The following is a 10,806-nucleotide window of genomic DNA, read 5'->3' on the forward strand; positions in this document are numbered from 1 at the left end:
AGATTCATCATCAAAAGCAATGTGGGCAGGAACTCAAGCAGGGCAGAACCTAAGAGGCAGGAGCTGATGCAGAGGCCGTAGAGGAATGCTGCTTATTGGCTTGTTCCCCGTGACTTACTCAGTCTGCTTTCTTATAGAGCCCAGGACCACCAGGGGGTCTGGGTGAGCTTGCCGGGGGTGTGGTAATGAAGTACCAGACTAGATGGCCTCTTCAACAGAAACTAGCTAGCTCCTGTTTCTTCAGGTTAGAGGCCCAAGACCAAAAGTGTCAGCAGTGTTGGTTTCTGCTGAGGACCTTGAAGAGAAGTGTAGTGGGTTTTGTTATTGTTGTTGTTATTGTTTTAATCTTTACTCTTTGGGAGCCTGCCTCCCAGCTCCCATATAAATACTTGGAGACTTAGTCTTTCTTTTGAGTGCCCAGTCTTAGCTTGGCTTATTTCTAGCCAGCTTTTCATAAATTATCCCAACTATCTTTTGCCTTTGAACTTTTACATTTTTCTATTCTATATACTTTTCTTTCTTTCTTACTCTGTGGCTGGCTGTGTGGCTGTATGGCTGGCCCCTGGCGGCCTCCTCTCCTTCTCCTTTTCTCATTCCTCCTTCTTCTCTGCAGAGCCAAAATTTCTAAATTTTGCCTGTCCCTCTCTTGCCTAGCTATTGGCTGTTCAGCACTTTATTTGACCAATCAGGTGTTTTAGGCAGGCAAAATAACACAGCTTTACAGAGTTAAACAAATGCAACATAAAAGAGCATAACACATCTTTGTATCACTAAACAAATATTCCACAGCACAAACAAACGTAACACATCTTAAACTAATATTTCACAACAAGAGTGCTAGGGCAGGCTTCTTTCATGGGGCTTGAGATGATGCCTTCTTCCTGTAGTGCTGTATCCTCTTCTCTCTGATTATGTTTGTACGCAAATCTCTTCTGGTAAGGATGCCAGCCACATGGATTAGAGCCTATCCTAATGACTTCACTTCAACATTGGAGGGTAGGTGGGAGGACACAATTTTTATCATCACATGATCTTGGGGTTGGCTATTGTTACATCCTTGCTGAGCATTTGGCTAGATCAGCCATGGTATGGTAAGTGGGGATTATGTAGCTGGCATCATCAGTGGGTCTCCGTCTTTGTTACCCATCATGCACCTGGCTCATCTGGCTGAGGCATTTTGTCCACTTGGTTGTTCTATGCCTCTTCCATGGATGGTGCTTCCTGGTGGGCATCAAAATGTGATGCAAATATTTTCATGTTGTGCCTACTCTTGTTGGGGGAAGGCCACTTGTTCTTTCCTGGCTGCCCAGACCCAAAATAATCACTCGGAAACTATATTATTTGCAGTACTGTTTGGCCAATAGCTTGAGTATATTGCTATCTATCCCTTACATCTAGAATCAACCCATTTCCACTATTTTATATTTTACCATGAGGCTCGTGGCCTACTGGCAAGGTTCCAGCTGGCAGCTCACCTCTTTTCCCTCTAGCGACTACATGGCAGTTCCTGACACCACCTTCTTTCTCCCTGAATTCACTTTATCCCCCGCCCCCTGCTTAGCTCTGTTCTGCCCTGGATATAGGCTCAAAGCAGTTTCTTTATTCATTAACCAATAAAAGCAGCAAATAGACAGAAGGACCTCCCACACCATGCTCTCATCTGTCCATCCACATGTCTGGGCCCCAGATCTTGTCTCTGATCTTCCAGGCTCCTAATCAGATAAGCCAGGTGTGTTCCTCTACTCATACCTCTGGACACAAAAGAGGTGTGCGCATGCGTTACTGTCAGTACCCACTGGGGAGATTTCTACCTCCATCTACTGTGTTTCCAGGCCACTTCTGAATGTAGAAGCCATGCACTGCTGTGTCCTATCATTATCTACACTAGGATCTCTTCTTCCTTCAGCCTGTCCTAGGGACCCCAGCATGATATAGGGACCTGCTGGGGGAGGGATACTTATGCCACTCTGACAGGGGACCCGAGGGTCTTGGTTGTCTGTTGATGAAAGTTGATTCCATATAATATAGCACTCTAAGCTTGACCAACTTTGTGACTTGGTAGATTCACAGATCCCCGCTTGTAACAGATAGTTTCAGGCAGATGATCACGAATTGATGATCAAGTGAACTGCATCTACCAGGGTCCTAGGCCCATTAGTGTCTTTTCTTACAGCGTGTGTTTGTTTACGATGGACAACACGATCCTGTTCTGAAATCCCAAGGCTGCACTGTGATTCTACCACTGGGACCTGCAGCGGTATCTTTTACCTCAGAGGAGACATTCTGTCACATTCATGGCAAGCGGCAGCCCCTGAATCTTTACAGCATCTCTTCTCCCGCTGTGCGGTACCCTTGTCTCACCAAGCTTTCCCACGGTGAGTCCTCCTGCCATCGACAAGAGGCGTCCCTGTGATTGTTCTGTGGGAGTTCCAGGGAGCGCAGTGCTCTTCAGGCTGTCTCACAACAAAAACAGGGGACTTAAAATAGCCTGGCGACAGAAACAAATCAGCCTTATCTGTTTTCTGATAAAGCGAGACAATGCAGATCCTTTCTTCTAAGTAGAATAGAAAAGAATGTATGAATCAAGCCGATGGCCATCCACTTCCTGGGGTGGGGCGGGGGCCTTACTAACCTGCTTAGTCAGTGCTGCCACTGAGCTCAGGGCCACCTTTCAGAGGAGCTGGTGACTGCAGTCACTCTCCAGTATCCATCTGGTCCTCTGGCCATCGACAAACTTCAGTGAAGATGTGAGAGGGAACATCAGCCTTGCACCCCTTAGGGTCTTTTGGGGCAGAACATACAGCAGTAGCCTAGGCTGGCCTGGAACTTACTGTGTAACCCGTGGCCTTGAAGTTGAGGTTCTTCCCAACTCACCTTCTTAACTGTTGAAATTGCAAACCAGCCACCATGCTCAGATTGCTGGGAGTTTTGTTGTTGAGTTTGGTTCTATTCCATTGTTGTTGTTTAAGACAGGGGTCTCCCATAGGCCAGCCTGGAATAAAAGTACCCATGGAGCTGAAAAAGTCACTGGTCTTCCAGTCCTCCAGCTTCTACCTGCTGAGAGATTATAGGCCTGCACTGCCATACCTAGCTGTGCTGGGACAAAACCCAGGGCTTCAAGCAGGCAGGAAAGCACTTGCTGAGCTACAGCTCTGTCCCTTTTCTTAGATTTTTAATAGTGTTATTGTCTCCATCCCACATACAGTATTTTTGTTTGTTTGTTTACTGTCTTGGTCAAGAGGAGCTATCTGATAGCTTTAATGGCCTCTTATTTTCAGGTGAAGGATTCACTGTTGGCACTACCCAACTGCTAACTTGATCAACCCCAATCTTACACTCAAGGACTAGGGAAATGATGGCTACATAGTTTCCCAGAGACATTAGCCATGATACCCCTCCACAACTGACTTTTCAGGCCTCCCCTTTAATAAAGGACGGTATAATACTCTGTGTGTCTGAGCATCAGTATTACTTCAGATCTGTCCAGGAGTATTTTGAACATTGGGTACCCTTCTTCTTAGTGTGTGGTGACCTGAATAAATGTTCTCAGAAACACTTGTCATCCTGTGGCTGGGCCCTTCTTCTCAAGACCCATCTGCCTCTTTAGTCAGCAGCTTCTGAATCTGAACCCTGACTGTGGTCTCTGAATAAGAGACCATGACTTCTTACTTGGGTAACTAACCTTAGACTCCTGGTTTTCCTATCTTTCTTCAGATCTCTCCCAGGCCTCCCATTCCTACCCACCCCAACACATAGACAAACCCAAAGAAGTACACACACACACACACACACACACACACACACACACCATCACCACCACTGCCAACAACAAAATGGAGTCTGTTTTGTATTGCCTAACTGTTCCTGAGCATGTAGCCTGAACTGGTGTGAAGATTTAGGAGGTGTGAACTTGTTGGAGGAGGTGTGTCACTGGGGGTGGGCTTTGAGGTTTGGAAATCTCATGCCATTCCCAGTTACACTTCCCTCTTTCCTCCCTATGCCTGCTGCGTGCCTGTGGATCAGTATGCGTGATCTCAGCTGTGCTTCGTGCCACACCTGTGAGCTGCCGTGCTCTCTGCCAAGGTGATCATTGACTCTAACCCCATGGAACTATGAGCCTCAGTAAACATTTTCTAACAAATGTTGCCAGCTGTGCAGTGGTGGTTCACTACCTTTAATCATAGCGTTTGGGAGGCAGAGGCAGGTGGATCTCTGAGTTCAAGGCCAGCCTGGTTTATAGAGCAAGTTCCAGGCCTGCCAGGGTTACACAGAGGAAACCCTGTCTTGAACCTTACCCCACCAAAAAAAAAAAAAAAAAAAAAAAAAAAAAAAAAAAAAAAAGAAGAAGAAGAAATCTTGCTTTGTTCATGGTGTTTTATCACAGCAGTGGACATCTGGCATATGGTTGGTATGCCCAGTGTCTCTTCACTGAATTAATTTTCAAGCTAGGCATTTTTACTTTGTTCAGCATGAATTGTCAATTTCTTCAGGTTTCCAAGAAATGTTGGGTTTTCTGTTGATTGCAAAGGAACAAGTTCACTGTAGCATGGTAGTCTGAAAGAACAACCCTACAGGGCTGGAGAGGTGGCTCAGTGAAGAAGAGCACTGGCTGTTTTCCCAGAACCCCTGATTCAATTCCCAGCAACCACATGGTGGCTCACAGCCGTCAGTAATGAGAGCTGTTGCGCTATTCTGGCATGCAGGCATACTTGCATATATAATAAATAAATCTTAAGAAAACACAATTCTGATTATGGGATTTAACATTTGATGGAGGAGGAGAAAGAAGAAAAAAGAAAAAGAGCCCTATTTCATAGTATCTTTGGGTCGAGGGAGGAGCGCTTTAGCTAAATTCTGCTCAGGTGCTCACTGGAGGGTCGTATTATAAGAAGACTCACTCATGGTTGGCAGTTATTGGCTGTCACCCCAGGTCACCTATGTCTCAGGTTTCCGGGAGGTCTCCTAAGACCATTCTTTTCCACACAGCTTTTCTAGTGAGGGATTTGGTAGCTAGGAGTCCAGCCTGTGCTCAGTGGGAAGGGGCCTCACAAAAAGGCCACTGAGGGCCATCTTGGAGGCGCCATTACAACTGATGTAAGAGTAAGTTTTCGCTTATCTTCAGGAGCTCTTGATGGGGGTAGTTAACACATTTTAACTTTTTATTTATTTTTAACTTTTAAATAGCATTCAAAGTACCAGGTCTCACTATAGCATTTTAAAATATGGCCTGTTTTGGTTTTGTTAAACCTCCTCTCCTCTTCCTCATCAGCCCCTTGCCATTCTCAGGGATACTTGGGGGATGTATATTCTATATTCTATATTCTTTTTTTTTTTTTTTTTGACAGCGTTTCTCTGTAGCTTTGTAGCCTGTCCTGGAACGAGCTCTTGTAGACCAGGCTGGCCTCAAACTCACAAAGATCTGCTTGCCTCTGCCTCCAGAGTCCTGGAATTAAAGGTGTGCATCACCACCACCCAGCTCAGGACTATGTATTCTCGTCCTTTGCTCAAGAATGCTGACTAATCCCTGAGGGCCTGCCCTGGCTCATGTTCCTGCCAGCTAGCTAATTCTTACTACTGTACAGTAGCAGACCCAGCGCGTGGAAGGCTCCAACCCTAGGAGGTAAAGGCAGCCAAAGAGTCAGGGAACCTGTTATTTGTGGAGGTGAAGCCTCTGCAGCAGCAGCATCCAGCCCGGGGAAGTGCTAACTCTTCCTAGGAAGAAGGAAGGTGAGCCTATCTTCTCTGAGGTACAGAGCCACCTGTGGGGAGCAGGGAGTCATTGCCTCAGAAAAAGCTCACCATATTCATACAGATGTCTGTATCCTATACTTCAGAGCCCAGGTTTCCCATCCAGAATCCAGGCCAAGCATTTGAGAGTGTTTGGAACTGCAAGGCTAACTAACAGGTCCTGCAGTTGTTCCTCAGCCATGCTAGGTCTTCCACAAAATAAGGAAGCCTTATAGTTAAAGGCACAGTTTTTGCTATATCCTGGCCCACAATTCTTCAGAATAATCCTGCTCTACTGGAGACTATGAACATACAAGGAACCCCAGGTAAAACACCACCCACCACCTGCTAACACTGCTTAAAGCCTACCCACAAGTTCCTAACTCCTGCTCTACCAGAGACCATGGTGGTACTAGGAACCCCAGAAGACCAGGCTAGTACTAGAAACCCCAGAGACCATGCAGGCTACCAAAACCCCAACAGAGACACTCTACTGAACCTGAAGACTTGCTAGTCCCCAGCGCCAAAGGCCACTCAGATCAGAGAGGAAATAAAAACTTAAAGGAAAAACATTAAAAAAGTCCATCTAACAACTGACACCTAAACCTATCATAATCCCAAACCCAGATGACTGGATACCAGCGTAAGAACACAATCAACAACATCCAGTGCAATGCGGCGTGGCCAGAGCCAGTTATCCCACTACAGCAAGCCCTGGATATCCCAACACAGCTAAAGCACAAGAGAATGATCTTGAGTCCAATCTTATGAAGATGATAGATGCCCGTAAATAGGAAATGAATAAATCACTTACAGAAATATAGGAAAACACAAACAGGTAAAGGAAATGGATGAAACTGTTCAAGATCTGAAAATGGAAATAGACGCAATAAAGACAGCTCAAACCAACGAATCCCGGAGATGGAAAATCTAGGCAAGTGAACAGGTACTACAGACACAAGCATCACCAACAGAATAAAAGAGATGGGGGGGGGGAGAATCTCAGATATAGAAGATACAATAGAAGAAACTGATAAAGTCAAAGAAAATGTTAAATCTAAAACGTTCCTGACACAGAGCAACCAGGAAATCAGGGACACTATGAATAAAGACCAAACCCAAGAATAGTAAGACTAGAAGAAGAAGATTCCCAACCCAAAGACCCAGAAAAGTTTTCAACAAAATCATAGAAGAAAATTTTCCTGACCTAAAGAAGGAGATGCTGCTGGGTGGTAGTGGTGGTGCACACCTTTAATCCCAGCACTTGAGAGGCAGAAGGCAGGCAGATCTCTGTGAGTTTGAAGCCAGCCTGGTCTACAAGAGCTAGTTCCAGGACAGGCTCCAAAGCTACAGTGAAGCCCTGTCTCGAAGAAACAACAAAACAAAACAAAAAGGGAGATGCCTATAAAGATACAAGAAGCTTACAGAACACCAAATACGTTGATCCAGGAAAGAAAGTTCCCCTCTGCCACATAATAAAACACTATAAATACAGAACAAAGAAAGAATTAAAAGCTTCAAGGGAAAAAGGCCAAGTAACATATAAAGGCAGACCTATCAGAATTACACCCAAATTCTCAATGCAGACTTTAAAAGCCAGAAGGACCTGGACAGATATCTTGCAGGTTCTAAGAAACCATGGATACCAGCCCAGACTACTATAGCTTGGAAAAATTTCAATCACCATAGATGGAGAAATAATAATAATCCACAAATCCAATCCCACAGAAGATACTAGATTCCAGCCCAAGGAGGTTAACTACACCTAAAAAAAAAAAAAAAAAAACCACAGGAAATAAATAATTTCACACCAGCAAAACCAAAAGAAGGGACTCTCTCTCTGTCTCTCTCTGTCTCTCTCTGTCTCTCTTTCTCTCTTACACACACACACCTCATTAGCAAGGCTGTTCTCTTCTCCCAGAATGCTTCCCTAGGTGTTCACATCACTGGGAAGTTTTAGCAGCTAGCTGCCTCCTTCTGCAAAGACTTTCCGAGAGTCCACTATCTGCAGACAAATCCTCTCTGAATCCCTTGTGCCAAAGGAGGCTGTTCCCAGCCCCATCTCTCTACTTGTTTTTGCTGAGAGTTCCCTAGCTGGTGTACGTTCTCTGAGAAGACATTGTCTACAGAAGATAGAGGAAGCAGGACCTGATTTGAGAGCGAGCGCTCAGCTGTCCAGCTTGGATGCCTGTTTAAGGGAACTGAGAAGGAGCTGCCTGCAGAGAGTACCAGTGTAGTTCTAAGAAGCCAGACCAGCAGCTGAGCTCTCAAACCCTGACTATTTTCCTGCCCAAGGGTCTTGCAAGCTCAGTTATTGACTGTGGCATCTCTACAGAAGCAAGGCCTGGGCACAGGCACCACAGGAAGTCCAGAAGGACTGAAAGTTGTCAGTCATCTCACCCCCACCCTCCCCAATCTCTTAGTGGTGGAGATTTGAGCATTGACAACAGGAAACCTATGGCAATGTGTGTGACTGGGTTTAAAGATCCCTGTACCCTGAAAGCCCAGCTTAATACCCCTCTGAGGCCACCCTTCCACTGCCTGCACCCATCCTTGGTGCATGCTTGGTGGTCTCTCAAGAGAAAACCATGATTGGAGCACATGACAAAATTGAGAGATGCAGAAGGTGGACACAGGCAGCATCTTCTAAGAACCCCAGCAGGATTTCCTGGAACGATGCAGAAAGCCTGGGACACTGAAGCTCAGTCAACAGCCTTATGGCTTTCTTAGGGTTACACGGAGAGGCCACTTTGCACCTAGGGGACTGTAGCAGCTACATAGAGAGGACACTTTGCACCGAGGGGACTGTAGTGATGTTTGCTTTCAGCATTTATAACTTTAATCTTCACCATGGGAGACATCTCTTTGCTTAAAGTCTAATCTTCTGCAGACTGTTTTTATTTATTTGCTTTTTTGTGTTTATGTGTATACATGTGTATGCAAGTGCATATATGTGTATGTAAATGTGGAGACCAGAGGTCAATGTCGGTGTCTTTTTCAGTCGTTTTCTACCTTATTAAAAGAGACAAGCTCTATTAGTGAACTTGGAACTCTCTGATTCAACAAGATTGGCCAACTAACAAACCCCAAGGATCTTCACGTCTCCACCTCCCCAGGACCGGGATTACAGTTGAGCTACCAGGCCAGGCTTTTCTTTTATATATATATAGGTCCTGGGAAATCGAACCTGGGTCCTCATGCCTGTGAAACAAGCAGTTTATTGACTAAGCCAGGTTCTCAGGCCTTCTGGATCTTTTCCAACCCTATTCTCTCTGTGTCTTCTCCATCTTGCCATCACTTGCCAAGAATGGGCTGAATAGATTATAAATACTTCCAGGCTATCTAATTTTCTGAGTCATTTCCTCAAGCTCAAGCATAAACCTGGGGCACAGGTATTCAGGAGCGGGGAGGCTAAAGAGATCTGGTAAAGATGAGGGGACTCTTGAAGCAAGTGATCGACTGTGAAATGATGGTTGTTCCTCCCAGTGTGGTACCTGGCTGGTGAGTGACAGGCCTTTGAGGATCCTGTGGCCATGTGGGACTTCAGGAGTTGTAAGATGAATGAAGGAAAGAGAGCTTCATGGGGGCTCTGGAAGACAGGTCCCAAGTGTGAGAGTCCTGTGCCCTGGATTGCAGAAGTGCAGAATTCAGGCTTCCTGTACCCATGGGCACCTGGCAAGGCTCCTGGGTCTTTCAGCCACAGGGTCTCCCCAGTGCATGGGCACTCTGGAAAACCTGGTGGGTAAAGGAACTTTAATAATAACTTAGGGTCTCCTAGGAACCTGATTGAACATGGCTTGCAGCTGGATTTTGATTTCTTTTAGAATAATGAAGCAATAAGTCAGTTCATACAAAGTTGAATTTGCAGCTCTAATATGCCTGCTGTTTCAGTACCCACCATGGAAGCCACACACTGACAGTGGCTTCCTCTGACCTTAGAATACCAGACCTGGCCAGGGCACTTTCATTATAATTCTCCCCTGGAATCTCAGAACGTACCATGTGAGATGCTCTGTGTGCCTGCCTGTCTGTCTAGATAACTTAGGAGGCAAAATCCCCAAAAGCTTGACAACTAGCTCTAAGTCTCTGCAGACTGAGTGACAGAGAGTGGGGTTCATATAGTCTGCACCTCTCAGAGGAGGCTCCACTTTGAAGACTGATCCTCTTGAGACCCACATTTCTGCCCTTACTCTTCCTTCTTCTTAGGTTTGTGAGGAAAGGTCAACCTTCAGACTAACTCTTAGCATTGCTGAGAGCTGCTGGTATCAATGGCCATGGGGGTATACAGCAGATGACAGCCAGTGTTCAACAGGTTGACCTACTAGATGAATCCACGTGACTGGGGTCACTGTGGAAATCAATTGCTCCTGTCTGTAATTTCTCTCATGTGCCACTTCATTTCTCTCATAAAGAACAGCTATGGGTGTTTTCCCATTGCTTGTATGTTTATCTCATGAGAATATTTCATCAACTGGGCACATATATAGCTATGAATAGACAGGAAGATGATTTATGCTTAACTGTATAATTCTGATGAATAGAAATAATACTAGGATATTTTTCATTATTCAGTCTGACATTGGAAAGTAATAGTTTTCTCAGTCACAAAGACGGCTAATTTTGGACTCAGAATAAATTCAAACAGCCCCTACAGAGAATACACAAGGATGAATTCCCGGGTGTTGTTTGCTGCTGATCAAGTTTAGGTTAGAAACAACTTTGTTGACGTAAACCTCATTTGGTAATGGACTTCCTGCATGTACTCCCTAGTGTTCTTGATCTGTTATTGTTAAGTCTTGAATTTCAATGTCATTTTCTGTCTGAGAATCCTAACCATGTAGGCTACGTGCATGACCAAGCATTATTCATTGACTGGTCATCATGACATACCTAGCCTAAGAGAAACTGTGTGGCTTATCTTGTATTATGAGAATGAGGCAGGCTCTGAAAATGTGACATACGGTTGTCCAGAGTTTGGCTGTGAGAGGAGTAGTGGTGTAGAGAGAAGAGACTGTGTAGAGCTATGTAATGGTTGTGAAAAATGTGAGTGAAGTGCGTGTGTGTGTGTGTGTGTGTGTG

General features: G+C 45.2%; 1 protein-coding gene across 4 annotated transcripts in view; it reads left to right on the forward strand.

Moving 5' to 3' along the window:
* Arhgap26 (Rho GTPase activating protein 26) overlaps positions 1-10,806 on the forward strand; it is a 1,368,274-nt gene that overhangs the window by 938,263 nt on the left and 419,205 nt on the right. The gene's annotated exons all lie outside the window — the stretch shown is intronic.

Source organism: Alexandromys fortis, unplaced genomic scaffold (assembly GCF_014885135.2).
Source record: "Alexandromys fortis isolate MF-2015 unplaced genomic scaffold, M_Fortis_MF-2015_v1.1 scaffold_17, whole genome shotgun sequence".
Lineage (NCBI taxonomy): Eukaryota > Metazoa > Chordata > Mammalia > Rodentia > Cricetidae > Alexandromys > Alexandromys fortis.